This window comes from Rhinolophus sinicus, chromosome X (genome assembly GCF_036562045.2).
Source record: "Rhinolophus sinicus isolate RSC01 chromosome X, ASM3656204v1, whole genome shotgun sequence".
Lineage (NCBI taxonomy): Eukaryota > Metazoa > Chordata > Mammalia > Chiroptera > Rhinolophidae > Rhinolophus > Rhinolophus sinicus.
The window spans coordinates 33,255,032-33,280,595 of record NC_133768.1 but is presented as its reverse complement, the minus strand read 5'-3'; the positions used below and the strand labels follow the sequence as shown (position 1 = coordinate 33,280,595).

The 25,564-nt window shown below is 39.4% G+C and overlaps 1 non-coding gene and 1 pseudogene across 6 annotated transcripts in view; one reads left to right on the top strand and one right to left on the bottom strand.

Moving 5' to 3' along the window:
• Positions 1-25,564, bottom strand: part of LOC109455926 (uncharacterized) — a 248,987-nt gene that overhangs the window by 94,421 nt on the left and 129,002 nt on the right. For 2 of the 6 annotated variants that reach the window (XR_012493411.1, XR_012493415.1), the window contains exon 4: positions 12,292-13,598. The exons of the other annotated variants lie outside the window; for them this stretch is intronic. This is a non-coding gene — a transcript (uncharacterized LOC109455926). Of the gene's footprint in view, positions 1-12,291; positions 13,599-25,564 lie in introns of those variants that run through there. 6 annotated transcript variants of the gene reach the window in all.
• Positions 4,357-5,822, top strand: LOC109455910 (2-oxoadipate dehydrogenase complex component E1; annotated as a pseudogene).

Here is a 25,564-nt window from a genome sequence, read left to right as displayed (position 1 = left end):
CCATCCTTTTCTGCAAGGAATTCAAAACTCTGTCTTGGCCCAAACTCATAATACAATTCAGTTGTTACCTGCCCACAAGTAGCTGGGCAAATTCTTGGCCCTTAGGTGGCCTCTGGGGGCTCACCAGTTCTCTCATTATCTTTCTTTCTGACCAGCTGGCCATGTCCCCGTGGCAGTCCTGGGTGACACATACTGACTACTACAGTTCATTCTGGATGCTCCACTTAAATATATTTTTATAATAAAATAAAGCACAGAAAATTACACAAAACAAATGTATAGCATAGTGAGTTATTATAAGGCAACACATTCATAAGTACTATCCAAGTGAAAAAGTAGTACTTTGCCAGCCACTCCAGAAGTCTCTCCATGTCCACGATCCTGATTTTTACAGCAATAATTTCCTCTTATACATTCTAGCTGAGCCCTGCTCATAAAAAATTATTGGTTCATCTTTTAAATCTCTTTTAATCTACAGGTTCCCTCTTCATCCCTTTCTTTTATTTATAATTTACCTGTTGAAGAACACATACAATTTGACCAATGGAGTTTCCTGTAATTAGAATTTTACTGATGGCACACTCATGGTGCATTTAAACATATATTCTGTCCCCAGCTTTTCTTGAAAATAGTCAGCTGAATTCAGAGGTTTGACCAGACTTAGGTTGGATTTCTTTTGCAAGACTATAAGCAGTGTTGAATTCTTTCTCAGGAGGTACATAATGTCTGGTTTTGTCTCTTTTTGCAACATTAGCAGCTGTTGATTCTCATTGCCTAGATCAATTAATTTTATCGAGCATTGCAAAAGGGTGATGTGGGGAGCCATGGTTAAAGCTAATTGCAAGCCTTAATGGCTCTGTTAATGCATAACCGGTTTGTGCTCCTGAGGCATTGTCTTTGCCTGCACCTGGAGGGTGCTTACGAACTGCTAAGGTATGAAGTGGAAACAACCAGTTTCAAGACATAGTGATGCTAATCAGGGTAATTGATGGATTTTGTCATGGGACAATCGTTTTGGGGAGTTTTAGTGATTAAGTCAAGTTTCTGTGAAAAAGTTAAAAAATCAACTGTTAATGATGTAATGCATTTTTGTGATTGTGAGCTTGCACGTACTCAAAAGGTATAAATTTAGCAGAGAAAATAAACCTGGTGCTTCAGGACCACTGAAGACCGGCCGCATTAGCATATGTGTGAGTGCCTTTTTTTATTCCCACTCCCCTTGTCAGGAACTGTTTGACTCGTGGCGGCTGGCCCGCCGCAAGTGGCGCCCGAACAGGGACCTGAATATAGGGGTAACAGTGAGGAACACCGCGTGGAAAGGGCCCCGGCTCATTAGAGCTGAATCAGTGGATGCACGGTGAGTGAGACACGATCCCCTCGGTCGAATGAATGTGTGAATGATTGATAGTTCCACGACTTTTTGTCACGGAGCTTGATTGGGCCCCAATCCAGAAGGGCACCTGATTGTTTCTTTGTTTGAAAGAAGGACCGAGTTAGGGAAAAGAATGGGTCACGCTAGCAGCAAGGACCTGTATGTTAGAGGACTTAAGAAATTGCTTACCGCCCGTGGCTGTCGGGTGAGCAGAGAACAGTTAGATAAGTTTTTAGAATTTATAAAAGAAGTTTGTCCGTGGTTTCCTGAAGAAGGAACGGTCAGTCTGGGAACCTGGCAGAAAGTGGGAAAACAATTAAAGGATTTTTACACTGACCACGGGCCTCAGCAGGTTCCGATTGAAACATTTGGACTGTGGACTTTGATCCGAGACTGTTTGAACCTTAAACATGAGGAATGCAAATTAGAGAAAGTGAAACAAGCCGGTGATGAGGAGGGAGAGAGCGCAAAGTTGTTAGAGGGAGTTCTTAAGGTTAATAAAGAGCCTGTTTATCAGGAAACTCCGGTCGAGCACCGGGAAGATTTAAAACCTCAGGATCAGGAAAAATTAGAAGATGAGGGAGTCAAATATGATAGGGACAAAAACCCTCCTTTAGTGGCTGTGGCTCGGGAGGACGAGCAACTTGCAGATACTGCACTTTCTCTTGCAGATCAAATAAAAAAGCCAGAGACAGCAGAGGCTTTTCCCAGGCAGGGGGAAGGAGAGGCAAGGCCTCTTCCCATATTTTTCTAAGACAGCTCATTGGGGGTCCCCACTCGGTTTTGCCTGGCTTAGGTTGTATCTCCCTTGAGATATCTTACCCGTCTTTGGCTGCAAACCATCTTTTGGGGACCAGACAGAGAGACATAAGGTGTAAAACATAAAGATAAGCAAAGTTCTAAAAAGCCACAGTCTCACTGACTTTTCTTTCCTTAAGGAAAGACATGGGGGGGACAGTTGGCTAGGCTGTTGTGTGACTACAGGGTGAAAATCTAATTCTATTATGTTTTATTTTCATTTACTAGTTGGGATAATTTTATAAAGAGATGCTTCCCTGATGTACCATTTGGTTACCTAGTGATACAGTTTATATAAAAAAGCAGGCTATGTGTTTAATTATCTCCCTTTATTTGTTTTCAGATGATGAATTGGTTGCCTTACATCCTCTAAGGTGGCTGTTTTTAAATATCACTATGAGTTTAAAAATTTAAACATACTTTAAGGGATTAAATCCATTGTAGTTTTTTATTGTGGTAAAATATACATAACATAAAATTTACGATTTTAACCATTTTTAAGTGTCCAGTTCTGTGGCATTAAGTATCCATTTTTATACTTATTGAAGCTCAAATTGTCTCATCTGTTCCATTTTAGAAAATCTTTAAATATTTCTTAGTCCAAAGCCTTTTGAATGAAATTAGGAGAACCCTTTCCCCACATTTGCTTTCAAACTCTTATGTCTTTCCAATCAGCACAAGCAAACATGAGCCAAAGTGAGAAGTGAAACGTCCCACCTCGCAGATGCTGTCTGCAATGTCACAAGTTATGACTCACGTTTAGCTCAGAGATTGTCACCAGAGTCAGCAGGAGGAGACAAGCTCTCTAAGTGTGCTAGGGCTGAGGTTTTAAAATTAATACCGTTTAAACATTGATGATGTTTAAATCTAAGCTGAACTTCTTCCATCCTGCATATATGCTTTATTAAAATTCATCACTGGGTTTCTAATGTATGAAAATATTTGAGTTTTGAATACTTGAACATTTTTTTAATTAAAAAAATATGTGCACGTAGAACTTTCCCTTTTGAACTTTAACCCAGACGTTAGCAGCTGAATAGACAGCTGCAGAAAACTTGCACAATACAGTTGAATGAACAAGTTGTCCTAACCTTTATCCATTTCTCTCCTTTTTGAGTCAGTTGATTCCCTATGTTTATTCCCCCCCATCCTCCTTCTCAGCTTACCCACTCAGTTGGACAAATAGTTGGGAATCCAGCCAACAAGTGTACAAGGAAGCATTATAAGTTTCTTTTCTAAAGTTGACAGGAAAAAAATTTCATAAAGAAATCAAAGCTCATGTGTAAGTGAATTTTAGAAAAGTGGGGACAACATCCATAAGAGACTACGTATAACTGCGTTGGATATAAAGAAGCCCTGCATCAGGCACCATCCCAAAAATGATTTAAAAATTATGATATACCCAGGTACTCCAATGCTGTGATACCACTGTCTTAACAAGTACTAGAGGGAAAACCTTACTTGCAATAACAATGATGAGACTGATGACCATGACAAGTAAAATGATATTTTTAAGTCTGTTTATTGAAAACAAAGAGTACCATATTTTGCCGTGTATAATGCACACTTTTTTGCCCAAATTTGTGAGGGAAAAATAAGGACGTGCATTATGCACGGGTAGTACTAATTCTGTATCTATATAAATGTTTTTAATCCTTTCATTTATGCTTTTGAGTTAAAAGTGTAACTCCAGAAATCAATAATGATATCTGTATGCAAAATAATACCCTGGGATACAATAATCGGTTTTGTTGAACTTACGACGAACTTGCAACGATGAAGAGTTCTTGGCCTTCTATGATGCGTAAATATCATAAATTTGTTACCAGTACATAAAATTGCTGGTATCTCGTATCTGTTCTTGTGTTTTGTCATTATTTGTTACATAAAATTTCTTGTACCATAATATGTTAAAAAATAAATGCTAAAATTCCTTTACAATACAAAAAACAAATACCTAAATGTAAACAAATGAAAATTTGAATTAAAAAATTAAAATGAAAGATTTTTTTCCTTGAAAGTTTGGGCCAAAATCGTGGGTGCACATTAGACATGGCAAAACACGGTAAATAAAAATGATTAATTTACTCATTTGGCAAATATGTCTGAAGTGCCAATTAAATACAATTCCTGTGCCCAGCACTGCGAATATGGCTGTGAGAGGGCCTCATGGATCCAATGGCTGAGAGGGAGAAGAAACTAATGTCAAGAATTGTGAAGGGGTCGCAGAAGTGACCCTCCCTGCTTGCAGCGTCTGCTGCCCCACGTTCTCTGGACCAGGAGATCAAGCAGAACATGGCCTCGACCACTGTGGCAGTAGCAAGATGGACCCTCGGCCGAACCCCTTTGCTCCTCCCTGGGCATGGCTACCAGACGGAAAGAGGTGTCCATGGCTACCGAGGAAGCCGGAGAGCCGGGAACCCCGGGGAGGCCTGGCGTGCGCCCCCCAGTTGATCATGGACTTGCCAGGTTGGTGACAGTATATTGTGAGCATGGTCACAAAGCTGCCAACATCAACCCTCTCTTCACTGGACAAGCCCTGCAGGAGAATGTGCCTGAAATCCAAGCCCTTGTGCAGCCCCTGCCGGGACCCGTTAATACCACAGGATTATTGAACCATGGGGAAGGATGGAGGCCTCGCTGGAGGAAATATTAGCCTATCTCGACCAAATCTAGTGGGCAGATTTCTATTGAAACCTCCCAACTTCAGAGCCAAGAGGAGAAAGACTGGTTCACCAAGCGGTTTGAGGAACTGAAAAAGGAGACACTTACCACAGAAGAGAGAACACATCTGTCCAAACTAATGCTAGAATCTCAGGAGTTTGACCACTTTTTGGCCACCAAGTTTGCCACAGTGAAGCGACATGGAGGCTAAGGAGTTGAAAGCATGACGGGCTTTTTCCACGAGTTGCTGAAAATGTCAGCTTACAGTGGGATCACCCGATGTCATCATTGGGATGCCCCATAGAGGGAGACTTAATTTACTGACAGGCCTTCAGCAGTTCCCTCCAGAGCTGATGTTTCCTAAAATGCGAGGCTTAAGTGAATTTCCAGAGAATGTCCCAGCCACTGGAGATGTGCTGTCTCACCTGGCCTACTCGGTTGAGGTGAACTTTGGTACACACCATCCCCTGCACGTGACAATGCTGCCTAACCCCTTGCACCTAGAGGCCGTTAACCCCGTAGCCGTCAGGAAGACTCGGGGAAGGCAGCAGTCCAGGCAGGACCCGGACTACTTCCCAGACAGTTTGGCTCAGCCTGGGGACAAAGTCATTTGCTTACAGGTTCACAGTGATGCTTCTTTCTGTGGTCAAGGGAGTATTCCTGAAACATTTACACTCTCTAATCTCCCACATTTCAGAATTGGTGGGAGTGTCCATTTGATTGTCAATAACGAGCTGGGTTACACCACTCCGGCAGAAAGAGGAAGATCTTCCTTATACTGTAGTGATATCGGTTGTAACACAGGAGGCGTTAATGTTGCAGGGTCAGACAAGGAATTCCTGCAGAAACTTGTAGGTCAATCAGAACAATGAGCCTCACTGGTTATCCCATTTTAAATTTTGGATCAGATACACTCAGTAGCCACTAACAGAGTTTTTAAGTTAATAATTCTTTTAAACTCTTTTAAAAGAGTGTAATCTTTAAATCCAAGGAAATATTACTAGAGTGGAACTTAGAGGATGCAATCTCAAATTGTTTAAGTAACCAGTTGAATGCTCTGGTGGAAACCAGAGATCAACACAGTTAGTACAACACTGGAGTATTTGTCTTTAGGATGTTCAAACTTAGAGTACCCAAATCTTAGTCAAAAAGGATATGTTCAATTTAATAAGGGGTTACTATCCGAAATATATAAAGAGCAAATACAACTTAATAACAAAACCAGCCTGGTTAAAAAATGGGCAGAAGAACTAAATAGATGTTTTTCCAAAGTAGACATACAGATGGCCAACAGGCACACGAAAAGTTCAACATCACTAATCATCAGGGAAATGCAAATCAAAACCACAATGAGATATCACCTCACACCTCTTGGAATGGCTATCATCAAAAAGGCAAGAGACAACAGATGCTGGCAAGGATGTGGTGAAATGGGACCCTTATACACTGTTGGTGGGAGTGTAAAGTAGTCCAACCAGTATGGAAAACAATATGGAGGTTCCTCAAAACATTAAACATAGATCTACCACCGGAGCCAGAAATTCCACTTCTGAGTACCCAAAGGAAATGAAAATAGGATTTTGACAAGATATATGCACACCTATGTTTATCATAGCATTACTCACAATAACCAAGATATGAAAACAACCCAAATGCCCATTAATGGATGAATGGATAAAAAAGATGTGGCACATATATACAATAGAATGTTACTCAGCCATGAGAAAGGAGGAAATCCTGCTATTTGCTACAACATGGATGGACCTTGAGCACATTATCCTAAGTGAGATACATCATACAGAAAAAGACAAGTGCTGTATGATATCACTTATATGTGGAATCTAAAAAAGAATGCCAAAGCTGTTTAAAAAAACACACACAAAAAAACAGAGTAAAATGGTGGTTACCAGGGGATGGGAGGGGGAGGATAAGATTGATGGCATTTAAGGGTACAAACTCGTAACAAGTAGTAAATAAGCCATAGAGCTCAAATGCACAGTATAATGAATATAGTCAATAATACTGTACTATCATGACATAATGTGATAAATATTGCTTCAATGGCAATCATAGCACAATATATAAATGTACGAAAGTAACACGCTATATACCTTAAATTTGTAAATTGTAACATGTCAAATATATATTATATACATATAGATACATATATATGTGTGTGTGTGTGTATATATATATATATATATATATATATATTATATAAAAGGGTATGTTCAGGCACTAAATTTGGCCAAGTAGTCTGGTTAGAAATCAGATGTGAAGAAGCAAAGTTGACTTGTTTTAACCTGTGGAAACTGACAGTATGAAGAGAAACACAAGGCTTTTATTACCAAGTTCCTATTTCACACAGTTCTCATGTCAGATGGTCGTAACTATCTGTTTTTACACCCAGAGACTGGCCTGGATGCCTTTGGGGCTGTCTGTGTGCAATTTTTTGTGGTTAGTTACTGAAAAATCATTCTTGAACTTCTCTTTGGAGAAAATGCATTTTTTTTCCTAGGATGCATTCTTTCATGACCCTTTTATCTCAGGAGGAATGATAATAATAATAACGACAAGAACAAAATAAATATTGTCATATACCAAAAAATAAAACCACACAAAAAAACTGTGAAGGGTCTGAAATGGATAGAGCAAATGTGGATACTATGCAGTCATAAAAAGAAGGAAATCCTGCCATTTGTGACAACATGGATGGACCTTGAGGGTATTGTGCTAAGTGAAATAAGTCAGACAGAGAAAGATAAATACTGTACAATCTCACTTATATGTGGAACCTAAAAACAACAAAAAGAACCCCCAAACTCACAGAAAAAGAGATCAGATTTGTGGCTATCAAAGGCAGGAGATGGGAGGTGGGGGAATTAGATGAAGGTGGTCAAAAGGTACAAACTTTTAGTAATAAAATAAACAAGCACTGGAGCTGTAACGTACAACATGATGACTACAGTTAACACGGCTGTGTCGTATATTTAAAAGATGCTAAGAGAGTAGATCCTAAAAGTTCTCATCACAAGGGAAAAATTTTTTGTAACTCTGTGAAGTCATAGATGTTAATTAAACTTACTGTGGTAATGATTTTGCCATATGTGTATGTCAAGTCAGTATGCTGCACACCTTAAATTTATACAGTGCTGTATGTCAATTATATCTCAATAAAACACAAAAATTTTAAAAAAATGAACTGTGAAGCACCTGAGATTTTTACCCCATTAATTTGCCAGTTTCCTGTTTGCTGGCAGGAGACATGTGACTTCTGTGTCAAAGGTAAAGATTTTATTACTCATGGCCCAGCGAGCAGCATGAGCACTAGCGTATATGCATCAGTTCCCCTTGCTCTCCAAGTCTGACCAGGGTGATGTGGATGGGCTCCGATGGGTGCCTGCACACACAGTGGATGAAACTGCAGGAGAAAAAGGTTAGGGAACTTGAATCTTTTACATAATAGGTGGTAAGGATGCTTGCCCTTTGCTCTGGAGGTTGGTACCATCCCTGTCTTCCAAGCCTGTTAGCTATACACACATCCGTAAAGACAGTCGGAACAAGCCAAGGCCAGTCTAGATCAGCCAATAGGCAACCACTCCCAAACGTGTGAAGACCAGCAGGGTTGCCTAGCTGGCCTCCAGCTGACCCCAGACAGGTGAGCAATAAACACTGTTGTATATCACTGAGGGTCTGTGGTTCTTTGCGACACAGAATTATTGTAGCAATAAACAACTGATACCATCATCAAAGGTTTCTTAATTCCAAAATCTAATTTATCTTTCCCACTGTAACCAGAGCTCTCCTTCTGAAATATAGATCTTATCAGAGCACTTTCCTGTCTAAAAGCCCTTAACTACAGGCTGCAACGCAGCCATGGAATCCAAAGTCCTTGCTGGTCTGGTTCCCATTTTCATTTTCAACTTCACCCTTCACCTCTCTTCCCTCCCATCCTGTTCCTTGCTTTTGGCACTCCACTTACATAGACCACACAAATTTCTCTGGAAAGAAAGGAAGGAAGGAAGGAAGGAAGGAAGGAAGGAAGGAAGGAAGGAAGGAAGGAAAAACAAATTCTTTAGCATACTTTCTAAGATTATAAAAGTTAGTTACTCATTTTAGTGCATCTGGGAAGTACAGAAAAATACAAAGACGATCACCCAGGGCAACCTTCTCCCAGATCTTTATGCAGTATATGTGTATGCTAGTGTTAGACATTTAAACAAAATTATCACTAGGTGTGAAGGCATTTTCTATTTAGAAAACTTGGAGAAATAAAAATAAAAAAAATAAAAAACCCAACCCTAATGCCACTAATAATAATATTAAAAGACAAATGAGCACTTAATAAAAGTAATTACAGTGTCTGTGATAGACAATGGGTTAATATCTTTACCACATAAACAGTTCATACAAATCAATTAAAAGTATATATGCATTAATAAAAAAGGCAAAGAACAGGAATTTTTTTTTTTTTTTAAAGGAGGGCGCAGCTCACAGTGGCCCATGCAGGGATTGAACCGGCAATCTTGGTGTTATCAGCACCACGCTCTAACCAACTGAGCTAACCGGCCACCCCAGAGCAGGCAATTCTTGAATAACTACGAATGGCCAAAAACCAAACCAAAAACTATAAGGAACTCATACAACTCAATAGCAACAAAACAAACCCATTAAAAAGTGGGTAAAGGATCTGAACAGACATTTTTCCAAAGTAGACATACAAGTGGCCAACAGATACACGAAAAGGTGGTCAACATCACTAATCATCAGGGAAATGCAAATCAAAACCACAATAAGATACCACCTCACACCTGTTAGAATGGCTAGTAACAAAAAGACAATAGATAACAAGTGTTAACAAGGATGTAGAGCAAAGGGAATCCTCGTACACTGCTGGTGTATACATACATACAATGGGGTGCCAAAAAATGGGGTGCCAAAAAATGTATACAAATGGACACTTTGGTCAACGTTGCTCAAGCAGTAGTTCGCTGAAATCAGAAGTGTCTGACCGCTGATGGTAACCACTTTGAGCACCTCTTGTAATTGCAGAAGTCAAACGTGACTTGTAATCATCTTTTGTTATTGGTATATATTGAGTATTATTACAATTTTCATACAGTTTTCCTTTCTTAAAATGTGTATACATTTTTGGGCACCCTCTGTGTACACACACACACACACACACACACACACAATGGAATGTCATTCAGCCTTAAAAAAGGAGATCCTGCCATTTGTGGCAAGGATGAACCTGGAAGACATCATGCTTAGTGAAATAAGCCAGATACAGAAAGACAAATACTACATGATCTCACTTCTGTGGAATCTAAAGAAGTTGAATACATAGAAACAGAGAGTAGAACAGTGGTTACCAGGGGTGGGGAGGTGAGGGAAATGGGCAGGTGTTGGTCAAATGATACAAAGATATAGTTATGTAGGAGGGATAAGTTTTAGAGATCTAATGTACAGCATGAGGACTATAGTGAATAATACTGTACTGAGTACAGGAGATGGGCTAAGAGAGCACAATTCAGGTGCTATTACCACACACACACACACACACACACACACACACACACACAAATGGAAATTATATGAGGAGATGGATATGTTAATTAGCTTGGTGGTATGAATCATTTTTCTATGTATATGCATATCAAAGCATCATGTTGTACATCTTAAATATATACAATATTTACTTAAAAAGAAACCAAATAGAAATGACAAAATTCCCAATAATAGGAAATTGACTAAATGAATTACGTTTTATTCAATCAATGTGTTATTATATGACAACTAAAATAGTAAAGTGGAGCTATATTTATTGACATGGAAACATGCACAGATATATTAAGTGAGAAAAGTGGGATACAGAACTGAATGTTTCATAATGTCATCCCTGTATATATCTAGGTAAATATTTATATAATATTTCTTTATATACAGTAAGATATGAGCGGTGGTATGTCTCTGCATGGTGGGATTATGTTAGTTTTTTCTTTCTTTTTACTTTTTAATTTGTCTAAAATGAAATATGGATTACTTGTATATTTAATTAGGGAACAATGAAGGATTTTCTTTTAGTTATTTTTTATTATATTTATGTTTGCACTTGTAGCCAACAGAATAGAAAATAAGTTCAGAACATTGTTGGTTGTGCTTTTGATGGGCTCCAGACACCAGGCTCTCAAGTTGAAAAGCTTTAGCCCTTCCTTCACACAGTTCTTAGTGGCAGCCTGGGTCACTGAGCCCTGGCTGTGAGGGGCTTTCAAGACTCCCAAGTATGGCACCTGTTCAGAGATTCCCAATTTGACTTGGATCAAGCATAGCTCATTTGACAACATTTTAGAATGACGAGTTTGCTTGCTAAAGGGGAAAGGGTTTAAATATAAAGTGGTATGGATGCCAACGGCTCAAATAGGATTTCCCATGGGAAAATTCTAATATCCTTCTCTTCTAGAATTCATACTCTACCTTCTTATAGGCTTCCTGTATTGATTTATTACGGCATAACAAATTATTCTAAAACTTAGTGGCATAAACAATAATAATTATGTATTATCTCTTATGGTTTCTGTGGGTCAGGGATTTAGACAGGGGACAGCAGAGACACCTTGTCTCTGCTCCAGTGTCTGGGCTTCAGTTGGGAAGACTCAATGACTGGGAGCTAGAAGCATCTGGAGGCTCACTCACTCACATATCTAGCGGCTGATGGTGGCTGTCAGTCAGGACACCTACATGTCGCCTCCTCATATGGCCCACGTAGCATGGTGGCTGAATTCCAAGAGCAAGTATCGAGAGAGAGAGAGAGAGAGAGAGAGAGAGAGAGAGAGAGAAGTGGAAGTTGTGTTCTTTTCATGGCCTAGGCTTGGAAGTCACATTAGCATCATTTCCACCACACTCCATTGGTCAGATCAGTCATGAGCCTCCACCTGGATTCCAGGGGAGGGAACATAGACCCCACTCCTGGGTGGGAGGGATGTCAATGTCACACTGAAAGAACAGGCATGTAGGATGGGATACATATATTGATGCAGCCATATCGGGAAAATATAATGTCACACTTTCCAAATTCCCATAGGACTCTCTTGGATCTTGGAACTGTATTTGCAAAAAAGAATTAAAACACTAAGTGGACTTTCTTCTCTTCTTTCCCTCCACCTTTACTTCCCTCCATTTTGTCCTTCCTTCCTTTCAGTTATAAACAGCATCAGTGAGTTATTGTTTCAAGGTGTGAAATCTTACCAGCAGTGTCATTTGATGGTCTGCCTGGCACTCCCTAAATAATTTTATTTTTGCTATGTTTATATTTAATTTTCCACATTACTGCATGAAGGCTGTCTTTCTAAACAGTCTTTTGTCATAGCTTATGCAATTGTTTTCAAGAAAGACTTTATAACATAAAAAACATTAGAATTGAGACTTTTTTTAAAAATAAATTTTATTGGGGAACAGTGTGTTTCTCCAGGGCCCATCAGCTCCAAGTAGTTGTCCTTCAATCTAGTTGTGGAGGGCGCAGCTCAGCTCCAAGTCCAGTCGCCGTTTTCAATCTTTAGTTGCAGGGGGCGCAGCCCACCATCCCATGTGGGAATTAAACTGGCAACCTTGTTGTTGAGAGCTCCCGCTCTAACCAACTGAGCCATCCAGCCGCCCCATTGGAAGCTCAGTGGCAGCTCAGCTCAAGTTGTTGTCTTCAATCTAGTTGCAGGGGGCGCAGTTCACTGGCCCATGTGGGAACCGAACTGGCAACCCTGTTGTTCAGAGCTCGCACTCTAACCAACTGAGCCATCTGCCGCCCCTAGAATTGAGACTTTTTATTTAACATGCTTACTATGTGCCAGGCACTGTTCCAAGAGGTCCTTTACAAATATTTGCTTGCTTAATGTTTATAATATTATTCTCAATTTATAGATGAGGAAACTGAGGCACAGAGAAGCTAAGTTGCCTGAGGTCACAAAGCTGTCACATGGCAGAGCCAGGTAGGTATCAAACCCAGGGCATCTGGCTCCCAAATCTTAACCATCATGGTATGCTGCCTCTCTCTCATTGTTCTATTCCATTGGCCCCTTATTAACTTAAGCAATAAGGAATATGTAGTCTCTGAAAAAATACGAACTCTCTGATGTACAAAATAATGGGAGGCTAGGGAAATATGCCTGGATGCCTGGGACAGGCCTGGAAGGGAGGTGTTTGTGGAAGCTCCAAATCTGCCCGTGCCCCACTCCAAGCAGGTCATCAAGGAGCAGTAACTCTCCCCCAAGGCTGCCCTTTGACTAGCCTTACCACTCTTAACAGTTCTGTGCCTCAGAGTGACTGGCTAAGAGGAGGGAGGGACAGTAGCTTGCTAAATCCAATGTGGTAAAATATACAAGAAGTTCAAAGCATTTTGTTAATATTTCATAACATTTTTCTCATAGAACTTCTGTAATGGGGTATGGCAGTTGGAGAGAGACAGAGAGATTTAGAGTGACTTTCCCACATTGCACAGTCAAAGGACTTCTGAGAAGTGAACAAAATTCTGCAGACATCAGGCCTCTGACTTTTACTGCTGCAAAGTAATCTCCTCTGAGCAGCCTCTCCCAACAATATCAGGTTTCCTCCGCTGAGTATTTAGGAGGCTGCTGGTGAGTCTAATCAGCTAGGACATCTTAATAACTGAAGTCACATTTGATGGAAAAACTCATAAAGAAGCTGTGGGTGATTGAGGGCATCTTGTCAGAAGTCTGTCTCCAAACATGCACGATGCCACATACTTGGAATTCTAGGATGAGAATGCAGAAATATTTCAATAAAAGTATCAGAGAGGTTTATCTGATCCTTTTAATACAGCATTTTCTATGGAGAAACAAATGTTTTCAAAGGAGAAACAAGTTCTCCATTAGCTGAAAATCACCATTTATTCAAAACAGTAAATGAGTTATTTACTTGTTCTTGGTAGAAACAAAGACATAAAATGGATCCTTGAGGCAGACTTTCAGGAAGCCAGGGGCAAAGGGAAGAAAGAACAGAAGAACTAAAAGAGAGAGAGAAGTCTTAGAAAAATATGCAGTTTTGTCTTGAACATTTGCCAGGGAAATCTGGGTAATGAAGGCTTAAAAGCAAAACAAAACACAAAGACAACAAGGGAAAGGAAAGTGCTATAAGGAATAAATTGCTGCAACATGGTCAATATAAATGAAAAGCTCCAAATGTTGTTGCGGGTGGGGGTGGCGGCTTGGGCACAGCCGGCCCGGGTCAAGCCCGGGGTAAAAAACACACAAAAAACAACATAAATGAGCAGAAAGGAAAAGATGAATGAAGAGCGAAAATAGAAAAAGAAAGGAAGCACAATTTAACAGGAAACTGACCGAAATAGACATGTACAGTGTCATGTGAAGGGAAAAGGGGAGAAGGGGCCGTTAACAGTATACAGCAGAGGAATTTGAGAAAGGATTGTAAATATTAAAGAATGAAGCCCTTTCAAATTACCTGCAAAATTTCTCTGTGAATTATAGAGGAAAGAAGCTCTGGATGTTGTCACAGGAATGAAGGGCTGTGATGATTTTTCCATCCTAGAAGTCAGCTGCCTTTCAAGGCCATTGGGCAGGACTCTGATTGCCCCTTTTTAAGTGCCCCAAAGGCTTAGGGTGGTGGTCAGTGGGGCGGGTGGGGGCAGGAGGATTGCGAGGCCATGAAGAGGGCATTGGGATGGATGAGTGGGCTGGTTTTGGCAAGACCCCATGACCACGTGGCTGCAGATGTCAGAGTAGGGAGCCCGGTCTTGCATGACTCCTGGTCTCAGAGAACTTCGTCCCCCAATGCTAGGGCTGATTGACATCCATCCGTCGGGGCAGCTTTCCCTAAACTCGAGGACAAATTCTGGCCTTAGGCTGGACTATCTCAGGAGTCCCAGCCCTATATGCTGCGATCCAGAAACACGGCATTCTTGCTGTTTATTTTATCTTGATCTTAGGCTTTTTGTCTCTCTATCTTGAAGCCACAGTTCCACTTTTGACCCTCTCCTGGTCTTGGATTTGTTTTCTGTATTTAAGGCTCTGTCTTGGCCACCTGTCTGGTTCCTAAAGTCCTCTAAGGTTGAGAGTCCTGACTTAGTCTTGTTAAGCTCCCTCACAGAGTCCAGAGTTGTGCTCAAACCCCTTCCCAGTGATGGGCCCCAACTGCTGGAGACAGATGATTCTGTCACCTGCTGCCCATCAGTCCTCTTGGGTCTCTAAGCATCACTACGCCTGAATTCCTATGACATGCTCTGAGGACCTTTACGGACACTTTGTTTACCTAAGTGTGGCCATCCTAACGCTGCCTAGATCACACAATCAGCTGTGCTTTTCCATAGCTGTCAGATGCCACGGCTTGTCTGCTATATTGGATGGCTCTCATCCTAGAAGCTGGGTCTGTGCCCCACATCCCTGCAGCTGAGTATCCCGCCAGCATCTGCGCCATTCCAGGGAGGGAGGGAGTGAGTGGGCAGTCTGAGGTGTCAGTCCTCTCAGCCTGCCCCCTGTCACTGCAGCGGACCTGGTCATTCCAGGTGGCTTCCTGGACCTAATATATACGTATAATAGATACAACTTGTTTCAGTATTCTCAAAAATACGTTACTAATAGCGCTGTATATTTGACTACACTAGAGCTGAAAAGAGGCTAGAGTTTAGAATTCAGAGATTTGGCAGGCACTGTCGTGCCCCACAAACAGTCCCTTGGCACTCACTTTTCCAACACACGTCTAAGGCTTCCTCCAGCAAGCACCTATGACTCAGCCTGTGCACTTTCTCTCAGCTGTGGGCAGGGCAGGCAGGAAATGCCAGAGAGTTAACACCCCTGGGAGCAGCAAAGGAGTTTAGAACAAATACCCTAGCTTCCTTTCCTCATTGTGAGGGGCTGACTAGACAACCCTGAGGTATGTTCCCCAGTGGAATTGAGTCTCAGTTGCCCGTAACGGTAACCTGCTCAAAAACTCACTTTTCGGCTTCCTTCTTTTCCCCACTTGACTTTCCCACTCCCCTCCTGATACTTCCTGAGACCACCTCCCCCACCCCCAAAATTTGTGCTCAAATCCTTGTCATGGGGTCTGCTTCTGATAGAGTCCGAACTAAGACAAGAGGTCTCATATTCAAGGTTAAGGATTTAATTGTTTTCCTGAGAAGGCACACCTGCTTTGAACACTAGCATAATAATATGCTTTCTATAACATATTATGAAAGGAAAAATACCAAAGTCCTCTGTGAATAGCACTTCCTACCTAGGTCACATAGACTCTGCTAACCTTTGAGATGTTAATAGGTGTTATGAGATTTGAGGGCCAAATATGCTTAGGTTAAACAAAGTTATGCCAATTTCTTCACTTCAGCACTCCAGTAGTCTTTAGGAAATTAAAGGCCTTTGTAAATTTCCAGAAATGCAGGCCACAGGCTTCCCAAATGCAATTGACCTTAGGATCCCTTTTCCTTAATAAGCCTTGTTAACAACTTGCAGGAGGGTGACATCTCCAAGAACACAGTTTAGGAAAGGCCTTGGTGCCCAAACTACAGAATTAAGATATAATATTGAGAAGTACATGAGGCAAGTTTCTCTGGTGGTAAGAACGCTGCATTTCAGGGCACCCATGTTTTCTTTCATGTTTCAGCCAACTAGAGGGACAGCTATCTATGGGCTGAGCTCAGATGTCAATACTTCTTTTATACAGAGAAGCAGTTATTTAATTCGTTTGATTTGAACATTCATTGAGAAGAGAGGCAGAGAAGCTTGTTCCTGAAAGTGTGGTCTGTGGACCCGTAGCAGCAGCAGCAGCTGGAAGCTTGTTAGGAATGCTGAATCTCACGTGCCATCCCAGACCTACTGAACCAGAATTCACATTTTAACAAGAGCCTCCGATGAGTATTAGGCACGTGAATAGTTGAGAAGCACTGACATCGAGGTCAACTCATCCAATCTTCCACGTGGTGGAGGAATCTCCTTCGGTGTGACCTTGGAGAGTGATTTGTCACCCAGCTTCTATGTGGATATTCCCAGTGGCTGGAAACTCACTACCTCATTGAATTGCTAGAAAGGTCTACTTGTTAGAAAACAGATCCTTGTATTGACCAAAACCTGTTACTCTGTACTTTCTACTCTTGTTTCTAGTTCTATTCTTGGTAGGGAATGCCACAAAACAAATTGAACCCTTCTTCTATAAAACAACCTCTTGGATATTTGAAGACAATCATTGGGTCTCCTTAAAGTTTTGTCTTTTCCTGGTTAAATGTTTCTTCAATTTTCAAATATCTATAGACCATCAATTACGTGCCAGACACTGTGTTAAGAGCTGAGGATACAGCAATGAACAAGACAGAAATGATTCTTGCTAACATGAAGCTCATTGTCTGGAAAGGGAAATAGAATACATAAAAATGTCCTTATTTTGACTCCCGCTATGAAAAGATAGAGTTGAGATACATTTCCGTATCCTTCCCACTAAGTACAGCTAAAACTCCCAGATACTATATACAAAACAAACACAAGAAGATTCTGAAAGGTAGAGAGATGGCAAATTATGTAGGAACCTGGGACCTGAGGAATGACTTGGCAGTGAGTTCCCTGGGTTTTCCTTTTTGCTGTATCTGTCCTTCTCAATACTGGAGAAGCTGGTAACCCAGAAATGCCAGCCTTCACTAGGCTGTGAGGAGGGGCTCCAAGCCTTCACCAGGGAGTGTCAGAGAAGGCCAAGTGGGGAGCCAGGACTTGCTTCCCTAGTGGTAACAAGCCCCCCCCCCCACTCTAGTGTCAATGGAGACATTTGGAGATCCTGGACCTCCACCTCCACCCACCAGGAATGCAAAGCCCTTTCCCCTCCTTGCTGAGGTGGTTATCAGAGAGGCCTGCTGGAGAGTCAGGACTTGAACCAGTGCTCAGCTGTAATGCGGTCACCCTGTACTGGTGTCAACACAGGCAAAGTAGGGAGAAGTAAGGAGGTCTCCCTCCACCTCCCAGCCAGAATCGTATTAGCAGAGGACTAATGGGGAGCCTCAACTCCCACACCTACCCAGAAGTAACAAGGGGCCCCTCCTCACCACTTCCCCCGTGTCAACATGGGCAAGACTGAGTGGAGAATGTGGGCATTTAGGCCCACCCAGCAGTAATAAGGTGACATAACTCATCTCCGGCCAGACTGGTGCCAGTGGAGGCCTGTTAAAACACACAATTTAAGGGGGCAGTCAGTTAGCTCAGTTGGTTGGAGCACGGTGCTCTTAACAACAAGGTTGCCGGTTCGATCCCTGCATGGGCCACTGTGAGCTGTGCCCTCCACAACTAGATTGAAGACAACTACTTGACTTGGAGCTGATGGGTCCTGGAAAAACACATTTAAAATAAATAAATGTTAAAAAACAAAACAAAACACACAATTTAAATAAAATCCCGAATCTCATAACATAGGCTTCAGTAGAAAATCACTCATCATGCCAAGAACTATGAAGATCTCAATTTGAAAAATACAATCAATAGATGCCACCATTGAAGTGACAAAAACATTAGAATTATCTGACAAAGATTTTAAAGCAGCCATTATAAAAGTGCTTCAGTAAGTAATTATGATCATGCTTGAAACAAGTGAAAAAACTGTCTCATCAAAGAAATAGAAAGTCTTAGCAAATAAACACAAGATATACAGAATTATCAAATAGAATTTTTAGAACTGAAATAAAAAAAAATGCAATGAATGGGCTCATAGCAGAATGGAAAGAATCATGACCTTGAAGATATAGAACAAAAATTACACAATCTGAAAACAGAGAGAAAAAAGAGCCTCGGGGATACATAGGAAAAATATCTCATTCTTGTCATCAGAGTCCCAAAAGAAGAAGGAAAAAGAAAGAATGATTTAAAATTTCCCAAGTTAGGTAAAAGATCTACAGATTCAAAAGCTGAGTGAACCTCAACTAGGATAAAACTCAAGAAGTTACACCAAGACATGTCATACTCAAACTTCTGAAAACTAAAGACAAAGAAAAATTCTTGAAAGCAGCTAAAGAGAAATAACACATTATCTATAGGGGAAAAACTATTAGAATTACAGTGGACTTTTCATCAGAAACCATGGAGTCCAGAAAGAAGTCGCACAGCATTTTCAAGGCTGAAGGAAAAGAGCTGTCAACCTGAATTCTATATGCAATGAAAATGAAAATACTTCAGCAGTGAAAGGGAAAAAACAAGATAATCTCAGATGAAGGAAAACCAAGAGAATTTGTCACCAGCAGACCAACCCTAAAGACTGGCTAAAAGAAGTTCCCAAAACACAAACAAATGATAAAAGAAAGAATCTTGGAATATCAGGAAGGAAGAAAGAACAAAGGAAAGAACAAAAGTATGAGTAAATACAATAGATTTTCCTTCTTTGAGTTTTATAAATTATGTTTAATATTTGAAGCAAAAATTATGACAGTGTCTTATATGATTCTAAATGTGTATAAAGGAAATATTTAAGACAATTATAAATTTGGGAGAGTGAAAGGACACGAAAGGAAATAAGGTTTCTACACTTCACCCAGACTGGTAAAATGACGTCACTGATAGACTGTGCACACGTATATGATCTAGACCAGGGGTGTCCAAACTGCGGCCCGTGGGCCAACTGCAGCCCGCAATCCATTTTTTATTGGCCCGCAGCAAATTCCAAAAATTTATTTAGTTTAGTTAAATAAACCAGGTGAGGCAATACATACTTCCCCTTGAATGAGTGGCCTGGCTATTTGTGTATTTTACCGCATATGGCCCTTGATAAAAAACGTTGAAAAAAGTTTGGATACCCCAATCTAGACGAACCAATAAAAAAAACTATACAAGGAGATACATTCAAAACACCACAGATAATTAAAAATACAATTCTAAAAAGTATTCTAGCAAACCAGAGAAAGGCAAGAAAAAGAAAACAGAAATGAAAAGCAAAGAATAAATAGAAAACAAAAAATAAAAAGGCAGACTTAAGCTTTTACATATGAACAATTACATTAAATTTAAATGGTGCAAGTACACCAATTACAAGACAGATTGGCAGAATGAATAAAAAATGGCTCATTTATATGTTGTTTATAAAACATACAATTCAAATATGATATGGGTTGTTTATAAAAAATATACTTCAAAAAAGTAAAAAGATGGGAAAGCTATATTATTCAGACATTAATTAAAAAAAGCAGTAGCTATATTAATATCAGATAAAGTAGCCTGCAGAGAAAAGAAAATTACCAGGGACAGTGATATCACATAATGATAAAAGGGTCAATACACCAAGAAGACAGTATTCCGAAATGTCTATGCACCAAACAACAGAGCAGCTAAATATGTGAATCAAAAACTGATAGAACTGAAAAGAGAAATAGACAAATACACAATTATAATTGGAGACTTCAACACTCCTCTCTCAACAATTAATGAACGGGGGGACAGAAAATCAATAAGCATATAGAAGAACGCAACACTACCATCAAACAACAGAATCTAATCAATGTTTACAGAACACTCTACCTAATAAAAGGAGAATATACATTCTTGCCCATGGAACATATACCAAGACAGAACATATCTTGGGCCATAAAGCAAACCTCAACAAATTTAGAAGTGAAATCATATAGTGTGTTCTCTGACCACAATGTAATCAAACTAGAAATCAATTTCAGAAAGATAACAGGAAAGTCTCCAAATACTTGGAAACTAAACACTTCCAAACACTTGTGTCAAAGAGGAAGTCTCAAGTGACATTTTAAAAACTACACTGAATTGAATGAAAATTAAAATTAAAACACACACCATCAAAATTTGTGGGATACAGCTAAAGCAGTGCTAAGCGAGAAATTTATAGCACTAAATGCTTACATTAGAAACGACAAAGTCTCAAATCCATACTCTACGCTCCCACCTCAAAAACCTAGAAAAAGAGCAAATTAACCCAAAGCAAGTAGAAAAAAGGCAATAATAAAGATATGGGCAGAAATTAATGAAATTGAAAACAGAAAAATCAATGAAACAAAAAGCTGGTTCTTTGAAAAGACCAATAAAACCTGTGGTGGTGGTTTCACGAATCTACACATGTGACAAAATGACACAGCTATACACACACATTGTACTAAGGTCAATTTCCTCGTTTTGATATTGTGCTGTCGTTGTGTCAGATGTAATCATTGGGGAAAACCGGGTAAAGGGCTGACGGGGCCTCTTTGTACTATCTTTACAAGTTCCTGTGAATATATAATTGTCTTTAAATTAAAAGTTAAAGAAGTAAATGGGTGGCCGGATAGCTCAGTTGGTTAGAGCGCTGTGCTCTTAACAAGGTTGCCGGTTCGATCCCCACATGGGCCACTGTGAGCTGCGTCCTCCACTACTAGATTGAAACAAAGACTGAAACAACCAAATGCCACCACTGCCCTTTGGATAGCATCTATTTCTCTCAGCATTGTTTTCTCGCTTCGTCTTTCATAAATGTAAAGAAGAAAATTACATATCACTTTTCCCTTAATGAAAATTGGGATAATATAGAGGGAATGTTTCAACAGGAGTGTTTCATGCTCTCAAAACTATTTCGGTGATGTATATACCAGTCTGTATATAGTATAATTTACATTCAAGTTTAATTGTGCAGTTTTTAACCCCTATTGGATGGTGTTTTTTGTTTTTCTGTTTTTTGTTTTTTGCGGGGCTGTGGGGGGGGGCCTGATTTTATTTTTGACTAATAGTGAGAAATTTGATTTGAATTTGATGCCAGTTTCCTAACTCATTGCTAGCCAAGAAATGATCCTTATAAAAAATATGTTTGAGACTGGCAGCTATTAACATTGTGAAACTGGACCATACTTCCTTTATTTAAGCAAAATGTGCTTCTGGAACAAGTGGTGGGTGGCCACCACCACCAAGTTCCAGCTTTGTTCCTGCTTGCCTCCAGACTATGTGAATTTAAGTATGCCTCTTCCTCTCAGCATCCAATAATCATGGCGTCTTGATTTCTTTGTGGTCACCAGGGTCCAGAGCAAGGAGTCTTGCTCTACACAAATATATCTATAAACTACCAGAGCCTGTTTGGCATTGAGCATAAAGCTTTGGTTCCAATCATATGGCCCTATTTGGGGAAAGTACTCCAAATCAGAAAGGACATGGAAGCTATGATGTAGTTCAAACTCTGGGCAGCCTCTGAATGAAATGCTCTTTTCCATAGAACTATAGTAGCTGCTTTAGACATGATGAGGTATATAACCAGTATTTAACAATCCCTATAAATGTCTTCAGTGTTCTTCAGGGAAATTGGGATCTTAAAAGATTTGGGTCAGATCCAAATTCGTACACATTCTGTATTTTAGCTCAGTGGCTTAAAAAAGAAAATGCCACACAGCAAACAGGGTTTATTTTGTTGGACAAACCAAATCAGTTCCCTCCCCAAAATGACCAGTGCTTATAAAAAGCTGTTATTCAATAGCTCCAAAACAAACCACCTGAATGCATATGACCAAGAGGGAAATTGGCCTGTGTTTAGTATTTACATTGAACACCAGTTTCATAATCGCTGACATGTGAAAACTGGTGCAGAAATTCTATAAACTCTGCTGTTTTTGATGCTTGCCTTTTGTTTTGCAAAAATGATCAAGTTCAGAAAATAGAAATTAAAAAAATCTTTCAGGTCCATGCATATGAATGAAAAATATTTTCACCATTAGTACTTCTATAACTGGTTATCATGAATCTAACCCCTTGTCGCATTTCATCTTGTTGGATTCAGTCCAGTTCTATCTCAGATATCGAGTTTTCAAACTTGATTTAGTTGCCTATCATAAGGGCTATCTTCACATTATGAGTCAGCTGCAGGTATGTCAGTATCTATCATTCTATGGCTTTATCTCAGTCGGTGCTACTAAAAATGTCAAGCAGGACAAGGAAAGTGTAGAAACCATGGAGGTATGCTGCTCTGATGTTCAAGAAGGAACTTACCATTCATCTTCATGGAATGCAGTTAACTGATAGCCTTCACTGTTAATACCTTCAGGCTCTACCTTGGCTTTTTTTTCTTTTTTCTTTTTTTTTAAGTGGTAAAAAGCCATGTAACATAAGATTTAACCTCTTAACAAATTTTTAAGTGTAGAGTATTGTTAACTATAAGCACATGTTGTGCAGCAAATCTCTAGAATTTTTCATCTTGCATGACTGAAACTTTATACCCATTGAACAGCAACTCCCTACCTCCCTCTCTCCCAGCCCACAGAAATCACCCACCTACTTTCTGCTTCAATGAGTTCAATTACTTTAGATACCTCATCTAAGTGGAATATCAAGTAGTATTTGTCCTGTGGCTTATTTCTTTAGCATAATGTCTTCAAGTTTCATCCATGTTGTACCATATGAGGGTATTTCCTTCTTTTTTATGGTTCAATAATATTCCATTGCATGTATATACCATTTTTTCTTTATCCATTCATCTGTTGGAGGACATTTAGGTTGTTTCCACCTCTCAGATATTGTGAATAATGCTGCAATGAACATGGGAGTGAAGATATCTCTTTGAGATCCTAATATCAATTCTTTTGGATAAATATCCAGAGTGGATTGCTGGATCATATGTAATTCTGTTTTTAATTTTTTTAGGAACCACCATACTATTTTTCATAGCAGCTACACCATTTTACATTCCCACCAACAGTGCACAAGTGTTCCAATTGCTGCACATCCTTGCCAACTCTTGTTATTTTTATTTCATTTTATTTTTTATAATAGCCATCCTAATAGGTGTTAGGTGATATCTCATTGTGGTTTTGAGTTGTATTTCCTTAATGATTAGTGATGTTGAGCATCTTTTCATATACCTGTTGGCTACTGTATGTCTTCTTTGGAGAAATGCCTATTCAAGTCCTTTGCCCATTTTAAAATAAGATTTTTTTTGCTATTGAATTATATGGGTTACTTATATATTTTAGATATTAACCCCTTATCGGATGTATGGTTTGCAAATATTTTCTCCCATTCTGTAGGCTAACTTTTCACTTTGTTCCTTGTTTCTTTTGTTGTGCAGAAGCTTTTTAGTTTGATGTAGTTCCACTTTTTTATTTTTGTAGTCTATTTTTGCTTTTGTTTCCTGTGCTTTTGATATCACAACCAAGAAATCACTGCTAAGATCAACGTCATGAAGATTTACCTCTATGCTTTCTTCTAGCAGTTTTATGGCTTCAGATGTTAGGTTCAAGTTTTAATTCATTTTGAGTTGATTTTTGTGTATTATATAAGGGTCCGGTTTCATTCTTTTGCATGTGGATATCCAGTTTTCCCAGCACCATTTATTGGAGGGACTTTCATTTCCCCTTTGAATTTTCTTGGCACCCTTGTTAAAGATAAGTTGACCATAATGTATGGGTTTATTTCTAGGCTTTTGATTCTGTTTCATTGATCTATGTGTCTGTTTTTAATGTCAATACCATACTACTTTGATTACTATAGCTTTGTAATATGTTTTGAAATTAGGAAGTGTGAGGCCTCCAGATTTGTTCTTATTTCTCAAGGTTGCTTTGGCTATTTGGGGTCCTTTGTGATTCTGTATGAATTTTAGGATTGTTTTACTTTTGTTTCTGTAAAAAAAATGCCATTGGAATTTTGATAGGGATTGCATAGACTCTCTAGATGGTTTTGGGTAGTATGGACATTTTAACAATATTGATTCTTTCAATCCATGAACTCAGGATATCTTTTCATTTATTTGTCTTCTTCAATTTCTTTCATCAATGTTTTGTAGTTTTCAGTGTACAGATCTTCCACCCCCTTGATTAAATTTATTCCTATGTATTTTATTCATTTTAATGCTATTGTGTATGGGATACTTTTCTTAATTTCTTTTTCAGATAGGTTGTTCTTACTGTATAGACATGCAACTGGATTTTGTATGTTGATTTTGAATCCTGCAAATTTACAGAATTTGTTTATTAGTCCTAACAGGTTTTTGTTTGTTTGTTTGTTTTTGGTGAAATCTTTAGGGTTCTCTGCATATAAGCTCATGTTATCTGCAAACAGAAATAATTTGACTCTGGCTAGGACTTCCAGTACTATATTAAACAGAAGTGGTGAGAGTGGGCATCCTTGCCTTGTTCCCCATCTTAGAAGAAAACTTTTCAGTTTTTCACCATTGAGTATGATGTTAGCTATGTGCTTGTCATATATGGCCTTTACTTCTATATTATTACTTCTATACCTAATTTGTTGCGAGTTTTTTTATGAAAGGATATTGAATTTTGTCAAATGCTTTTTCTGCCTCTATTGCTATGATCATATGCTTTTTATCCTTCATTCTGTTAATGTGGGGTATCACATTAATTGATTTGCATATGCTGAACCATGCTTGCATCCCAGGGATAAATCCCACTTGATTATGATGTATGATCCTTTTAATGTGCTGTTGAATTCAGTTTGCTAGTATTTTGTTGAGGATTTTTGCATGTTTGTTCATCAGGGATATTGGCCTGTAATTTTCTTTTCTTGTAGTTTCCTTATCTGGCTTTGGTATCAGGGTAATTCTGGCCTCATCAAATGAGTTTGGAAGTGGTCCCTCCTCTTCAATTTTTTGAAAGAGTTTAAGAAGGATTAGCACTAATTCTTCTTTAAATATTTGTTAGAATTCACCACTGAAGCCATTTGGTCCGGGCTTTTGTTTGCTGGGAGGTTTTTGACTGCTGATTCAATCTCCTTACTCATTATTGGTCTGTTCAGATTTTCTATTCATGACTCGGTGTCA